The sequence below is a fragment of the Hyla sarda genome, chromosome 1 (assembly GCF_029499605.1).
Source record: "Hyla sarda isolate aHylSar1 chromosome 1, aHylSar1.hap1, whole genome shotgun sequence".
In the NCBI taxonomy this organism is placed as follows: Eukaryota; Metazoa; Chordata; class Amphibia; order Anura; family Hylidae; genus Hyla; species Hyla sarda.
In genome coordinates, this window is record NC_079189.1 from 326,199,342 (window position 1) to 326,207,281 (window position 7,940).

At 44.1% G+C, this 7,940-nt stretch overlaps 1 pseudogene; it reads right to left on the reverse strand.

Annotated features, from left to right (window-relative positions):
* Positions 1-2,558: 2,558 nt before the first annotated feature.
* LOC130344424 (U2 spliceosomal RNA) lies at positions 2,559-2,763 on the reverse strand (annotated as a pseudogene).
* Between the last annotated feature and the right edge of the window lie 5,177 nt (positions 2,764-7,940).

The window sequence follows — 7,940 nt, forward strand, 5'->3', positions numbered from 1 at the left end:
GCCACGGCTGAGAGGGAAGAGTTGGCTGAAGGAGAAATCCGTACGGGCACCGTGAGACGTGGAGAAGCCGACTTAGCATCAAGAGACGCCACACCCACGAGAGCTGGGTGCGAGCGTGCGTTTCCCAGACGTGGAGGACGGATAGGGCAATCCACCAAGAAATGTTCGGTACTGGCACAGTACAGACAAAGATTCTCTTCCCTACGGCGATTCCTCTCTTCCTGGGTCAGGCGAGAACGATCCACTTGCATGGCCTCCTCAGCGGGAGGCCTAGGCGTAGATTGCAATGGAGACTGTGGGAGAGGTGTCCAGAGATCTAAGTCTTTTTCCTGGCGGAGCTCTTGATGCCTCTCAGAAAAACGCATGTCAATGCGAGTGGCTAGATGAATGAGTTCATGCAGGTTAGCAGGAGTTTCTCGTGCGGCCAGAACATCTTTAATGTTGCTGGATAGGCCTTTTTTAAAGGTCGCGCAGAGGGCCTCATTATTCCAGGATAGTTCAGAAGCAAGAGTACGGAATTGTACGGCGTACTCGCCAACGGAAGAATTACCCTGGACCAGGTTCAGCAGGGCAGTCTCAGCAGAAGAGGCTCGGGCAGGTTCCTCAAAGACACTTCGAATTTCCGAGACGAAGGAGTGTACAGAGGCAGTGACTGGGTCATTGCGGTCCCAGAGCGGTGTGGCCCAAGACAGAGCTTTCCCAGACAGAAGGCTGACTACGAAAGCCACCTTAGACCTTTCAGTAGGAAACTGGTCCGACATCATCTCCAAGTGCAGGGAACATTGTGAAAGAAAGCCACGGCAAAACTTAGAGTCCCCATCAAATTTGTCCGGCAGGGACAAGCGGAGGCTAGGAGTGGCCACTCGCTGCGGAAGAGGTGCAGGAGCTGGCGGAGGAGATGGTTGTTGTTGCTGTAGCTGAGACTGAAATTGCTGTAGCTGTGACTGAAGCTGCTGTAGCTGCGACTGGAGTTGCTGTGTCATGGTGGTCAAGTACGACAGCTGGTGATCTTGTTGGGCGATCTGTCGGGCTTGCTGGGCGACCAGTGTAGTGAGGTCGGCGACAACTGGCAGAGGAACTTCAGCGGGATCCATGGCCGGATCTACGATCCTCTATGCCAGAGAGGGAATGGCGTGGACCGTGCTAGTGGACCGGTTCTAAGTCACTACTGGTGTTCACCAGAGCCCGCCGCAAAGCGGGATGGTCTTGCTGCGGCGGTAGTGACCAGGTCGTATCCACTAGCAACGGCTCAACCTCTCCGACTGCTGAAGATAGGCGTGGTACAAGGGAGTAGACAGAAGCAAGGTCGGACGTAGCAGAATGTCGGGGCAGGCAGCAAGAATCGTAGTCAATAAGGCAATAGCAGGAGGTCAAGTACACAGTATGGACAAACACAGTAACGCTTTCACTAGGCTCTAAGGCAACAAGATCCGGCAGGGGAGTGCAGGGGCAGAGATCAGATATAGTCTGGGAGCAGGTGGAAGCCAATTAAGCTAATTGGGCCAGGCACCAATCATTGGTGCACTGGCCCTTTAAGTCTCAGGGAGCTGGCGCGCGCGCGCCCTAGAGAGCGGAGCCGCGCGCGCCAGCACATGACAGCAGGGGACCGGGAACGGGTAAGTGACCTGGGATGCGATTCGCGAGCGGGCGCGTCCCGCTGTGCGAATCGCATCCCCGACGGCCATGACAGTGCAGCGCTCCCGGTCAGCGGGACCGACCGGGGCGCTGCGGAGAGAGAGACGCCGTAAGCGCTCCGGGGAGGAGCGGGGACCCGGAGCGCTAGGCGTAACAATTACATTACTTATGCTGGACTGATCCTGCGTTATATCCTGTATTATACCCCAAAGCTAAACTCACTATTCTGCTGGTGAAGTCACTGTGTACATACATTACATTACTTACCCTGTTTTTTTTTATATTGCCGAGGCAAGTGCTCTCTCACCCAAAATGCATGAAAAAGTGCAAAAAAACATGCACAAAGTATGCAGTCTATCGCTAATCCCTTCTCCAAGAGGAGAGAGGCCCCCCAGAAACCTACCCTTCACCTCTGGGCCAAAAGGCACCTGCATGGGTCCAGGTTCGATGCCCCTTTTTGCCGAAGCTACTAAGGGGCCACAAATGCACCTGGCTTAAACCTAGGCATTGACCAAGGTATCAGCCAAGGAGCCATATACTGATGGCATCTCGACCGAAGCCAAGATGCCCAGGGCTTGCAGGGAGGTGAGGAACCTGATGTCCACACACACCTCCCCTAGACCGCCAGGAGGGACACCCAGAGGTGCTACCGCATCCTGACAAATCCAGTGTACAAAACAAACACGTAAAAGTGGCGCAGTGACATACAAAAAAAAAAAATAGTGGATGAGTGCAGATATACTGCCCAGTCATCTGGCCGGATCTATAAAAACTTCCCTGATCCTAGCCAGAAAGCCGGGATACCAAGGGTGAGTGCCAAAGGTGAAGAGTCTATGGTGCGGTGCTTCCACTCAATGGGGGAGTACATGCAGTGAGTTTAGGCACAAATGTACCTCTGCTCTAGACCCTCCCAGCCTCATTGCGAGACTCGGAGGGAACAAGTCACATCGGGGCAGCCGTTGAACTGATTCCTCAAAACCAGCTCCAGTAGGCCCTAGTACACCTGTCCCCTCCGTGCAGCACCCCTCCTCACCAGTCCCAGATCAGTGATGCCGGTTCCAACACTGAAATGAACACTGATAAGAACAGATGCTACGCTTGATCTTTGCCAAAAGGCTGAGAAGTGATTACTTATCCTGTACTGATCCTGAGTTTTATCTTGTATTATACTCCAGAGCTGTTCTCACTATTTTGCTGGTGGGGTCACTGTGTACATACATTACATTCCTTATCATGTACTGATCTTGAGTTATATACTGTATAGTGTTGCGCGCGAATATTCAAAGTGCAAATGCCGGCACATCGAGATTTCGCGAATATTTAAAAAATAGTGATATATATTTGTAGTGACATATATTCGTTGTTTTTTTTTTTTTGAGGTTTTTTTTGGGGCGAATATGCAAATATGCAAATATTCGCAAATATCGGCACTTCCAGTCAGAGGACACTGATCCCTCCCTTCTTTTAGGTGACAGATATAATAATGTGCATTATGCAAATTGCTTTACCAATTTTCCCATAAAAAAAAAAACGAACAGAGCGAATATGCGAATTTCGCGAATATAGGAAGAATATTTGTCCATATATTTGCGAAATTTCGTGAATTTGAATATGGCCTATGCCGCTCATCACTAATACTGTATTATACTGCAGAGCTGTACTCACTATTCTGCTGGTGGGGTCACTGTGTATATACATTACATTACTTATCTTTTACTGGTCCTGAGTTATATCCTGTATTATGCGCCTGAGCTGTACTCACTATTCTGCTGGTGAAATCACTGTGTACATACATTACATTACTTATCCTGTACTGATCCTGAGTTATATCCTGTATTATACTCCAGAGCTGCACTCACTATTCTGCTGTTGAGGTCACTATGTACATACATTACTTATCCCGTATTGATCCTTAGTTATATCCTTTATTATACTCCAGAGCTGTACTCACTATTCTGCTGGTGGGGTAACTGTGTACATATATTACATTACTTGTTAGGGTTGATGTCAGTGAGCACTTAGTGGTGATGTGGGGGGGGGGGGGTGATGTCAGTCAGCACTCAATGGTGAGATTAGGAGATGACAGTGAATGGCGTGAATGTAAAAACATTTCCAAAGTCTAGAATTGCTGCTTTTTGGTCACATCATATGCCATAAAGTAAATTAATGAAAAGCGATCAAAAATTCCCATCTAAAAAAAGAATTATACCGATAAAAACTACAGATCATGGCACAAAAAATCATCCCTCAAATAGCCTTGTATACGGAAAAATAAAGTGTTATAGGATTCAGAATGGGAAAATGTTATGCATGTTAATTTTCTCACAAAAAGTAGAAAAATATAACAAAACCTACATTAATTGGGTATTGCTGTAATCATATGGACCTACAGAATGCAAGATAATATATTGCTTAGAAATGAACCAACACCCACATAAACTTTGCAAAATTGCATTATTTTGATATTTTTTCTTCATGAATTGAAAAATGTATTTATTGTTTGTGGGCAGGGCATCTATATGGGTTTGGATGCATGGGGGCCCCATGAGTTGTCAGTCCACACCTGCTAGTCAGCAACAAGTCTCAGTGGGAGGGGGAACTGTCTTGGTGGGATTGTTTGGGGGCCCCATCATACTGAAGTGCTCCGTCTTCCAGGCAGCCTTAATCTGGCCCTGGCTATATTAATCAAATTCACTTACTCAAATTCACTGGGCAAGATGTATGCTTCATCGCTTAAGACTCCTGCCTTTGACATACAGCATCACTGCTTTTCTCCTGGTGGCCTGAAACATCTGCCAGGAATTAGTTCTTACTCCTATACACTTGCAGCATTGCTACTTACTTCTAGACAATCGAACACAGACCACTCCATCCAGCAAATGTTAGTGGCCACCAAGAGGTAAGATGCAATGAATGTTAAATGAGCTTTGAGCGAATATCAAATTTGTGGTTCTTTTTCTTACCACTTTTATCCACTTAAAAAATCATGATAAACAAAGTTTGTAACGGTCAGCTATCAGGGTGCTCTTAACCCCTTAACGACGCAGGACGTAAATGTATGTCCTGGTGATGTGGTACTTAACGAACCGGGATGTACATTTACATCCTGTACATCACCGCAAGCATCGGAACGATGCTCGGGTCATGCGTGGCAGTTCCCGGCTGCTGTTAGCAGTCAGGGACCCGCTGGTAATGGCGGACATCCGCCATCTCGCGGATGTCTGCCATTAACCCCTCAGATGCCGTGATCAATACAGATCACGGCATCTGCAGGGTTCTGCTGTCAGAAAAATGCATGATCGGATCCCCCCACCTGCCTTCGTCTGTCTCCTAGCATCTTTTGCTCTGGTCTGAGATCGAGAAGACCAGAGCAGAAGATAGACGATAACACTGATCAGTGCTATTCCTTATACATAGTACTGAACAGTATTATCAATTAAATGATTTCTATAAATAGTCCCCTATAGGGACTATTAAAGTGTAAAAATAAAAGTAAAAAAAGTAAAAAATAAAAGTAAAAAATAAATTAGAAAAATCCCCTCCCCCAATAAAAATGTAAATTGCCCGTTTCTCCCCATTTTACCCCCAAAAGGTGTAAACATTTTTTTTTTTTTTACAAACAGATTTGGTATCGCCGGATGCGTAAATATCCAAACTATTGAAATATAATGTTAATTATCCCGTACGGTGAAAGCGTGAACGTAAAAAAAAAAGATAATCCAAAATTGCTGCTTTTTCCCCAAAAAAATTTATAAAAAAGTGTTATGTATGCAAATGTGGTATCATAAAAAATTACAGATCACAGCACAAAAAATGAGCCGTCATACCGCAGCTTATACGGAAAAATTAAAAAGTTATAGGTCAGCAAAATAGAGGGATTTTAAATGCACTAATTTGGTTAAAAAGTTTGCATTTAAGGTATAATAATAGAAAAATATGTAATCATGGGTAATCGTATTGACCCACAGAATAAAGAAAACAGGTCTATTTTACCGTAAAGTGTACAGCATGAAAACGAAACCTTACAAAATTAGCAAAATTGCGGTTTTCTTATCAATTTCCCCACACAAATAGTATTTTTTGGTTGAGCCATACATTTTATGGTAAAATGAGTGATGTTGCTACAAAGAACCACTGGTCGCACAAAAAACAAGCCCTCATACTAGTCTGTGGATGGAAATATAAAAGAGTTATGATTTTTAGAAGGCAAGGAGAAAAAAACGAAAACGTAAATATAAAATTGTGTGAGTCCTTAAGGCCCTAATGGGCTGAGTCCTTAAGGAGTTAAAGGGGTTATCCAGGAAAAAACGTTTTTATATATATATCAACTGGCTCCAGAAAGTTAAACAGATTTGTAAATGACTTCTATTAAAAAATCTTTATCCTTTCAGTACTTATGAGCTTCTGAAGTTAAGGTTGTTCTTTTCTGTCTATGTGCTCTCTGATGACACGTGTCTCGGGAACCGCCCAGTTTAAAAGAGGTTTGCTATGGGGATTTGCTTCTAAACTGGGTGGTTCCCGAGACACGTGTCATCAGAGAGCACTTAGACAGAAAAAAACAACCTTAACTTCAGAAGCTCATAAGTACTGAAAGGATTAAGATTTTTTTAATAGAAGTAATTTACAAATTTGTTCAACTTTCTGTAGCCAGTTGATATATAAAAAAAAGTTTTTTCCTGGACAATAGTGTTGAGCGGCATAGGCCATATTCGAATTTGCGAATATCCGCGAATATATGGATGAATATTCGTCATATATTCACGAATATTCGCATATTCGTAATATTCTCGCTTTATTTTCGCATATGCAAAAATGCGCGTATGCGAAAATTTGCATATGCGAAAATTAGCATATGCAAATTTTCGCATATGCGAAGATTCGCACACCGGTCTCACACAGTAGTATTAGAGCCTTCTTTACACCACACAAGCTGGAAGCAGAGAAGGATGATCACTGTGATGTGTACTGTGAAAAAACAAAAAACAAAAAAAAACGAATATTCGTAATTACGAATATATAGTGCTATATTCGCGAATATTCGCAAATTTGCGAATATGCGATATTCGCGAATAAAATTCGCATTGCGAATATTCGCGAGCAACACTACTGGATAACCCCTTTAATGTATCTGAGAGATCAATGGTGAGAGCAGGGAGGTAATAAATAGTCCTGCTTCTGCCACAACTGCTAGGACATGAGAAAATACGAATCCTGATAGTTCCAGAATTGAGAGGTGTTGGCAGCATGAGAAGACCATATAGTGGCTGAATGATACAGTGTGGAGGTGTTGGCAGCATGAGCAGACCATATAGTTGCTGAATGACACAGCCTGGAGCTGGCAGCAGCATGAGTAGAAACTAGGGCTTCACAATCCCTAAGATTAAAAGATGAATTTTGAAATTTAAATTCAAGATGTATGGTAGCTAGTGCTACCATAAAAAATTGTAGGGCAAGGCCCAGCAGCATCAGTAGACCATATATTGGCTGAATGACACACCCTGGAGGTGGCTGAAGAATGAGGAGACCATGTAGTGGCTGAATGACACAGCCTGGAGTTGACTTAAGCATGAGGAGACCATATAGTGTCTGAATGGCACAGCCTGGAGTTGGCAGAAGCACGAGGAGACCATTGAAATTTAAGAATTTTTAAATAGAAATTTAAGATTTTTAAATTGAAATTGAGGATTTTGAAATATAATTTTTAACTCCCAAGTTTTAGTGTCTCGGGCCCCGGCCTGTGGGTACAAAGGACAAAGTCTAACAAGGAGTCACATGTCATATGGCAGCACAATGACAGAGCCTGGAGGTGGCATCAATTTGAGGAGACCATATAGTTGCTGAATGACAATGCCTGGAACTGGAAGCAGCATCAGTAGACACTAGGGCTTCACAATCCATAAGATTAAAAGATGCATTTTTAAATTTTAATTAAAGTTTTACGGTAGCTAGTGTTACCACAAATTTTTTTAAGGCCCAGGCCTAGCAGCATCAGTAAACCATATATTGGCTAAATGACACAGTCTGGAGGTGGCTGAATCATGAGGAGACCCTGTAGTGGCTGAATGGCACAGCCTGGAGATGGTTGAAGCATGAGGAGAGACCACATAGTGGCTGAATGGCACAGCGTGGAGGTGTTGGCAGCATGAGGAGACAATAATCTGGCAGAATGACACAGCCTGGAATTGGAATTTAAGGTAATATCCCAGGCTCAGCAGCATCAGTAAACCATATAGTGGCTGAGTGGCACAGCCTGGAGGTATCTGAATCATAAAGAGACCATAAAGTGGTTGAATGGCATAGCCTGG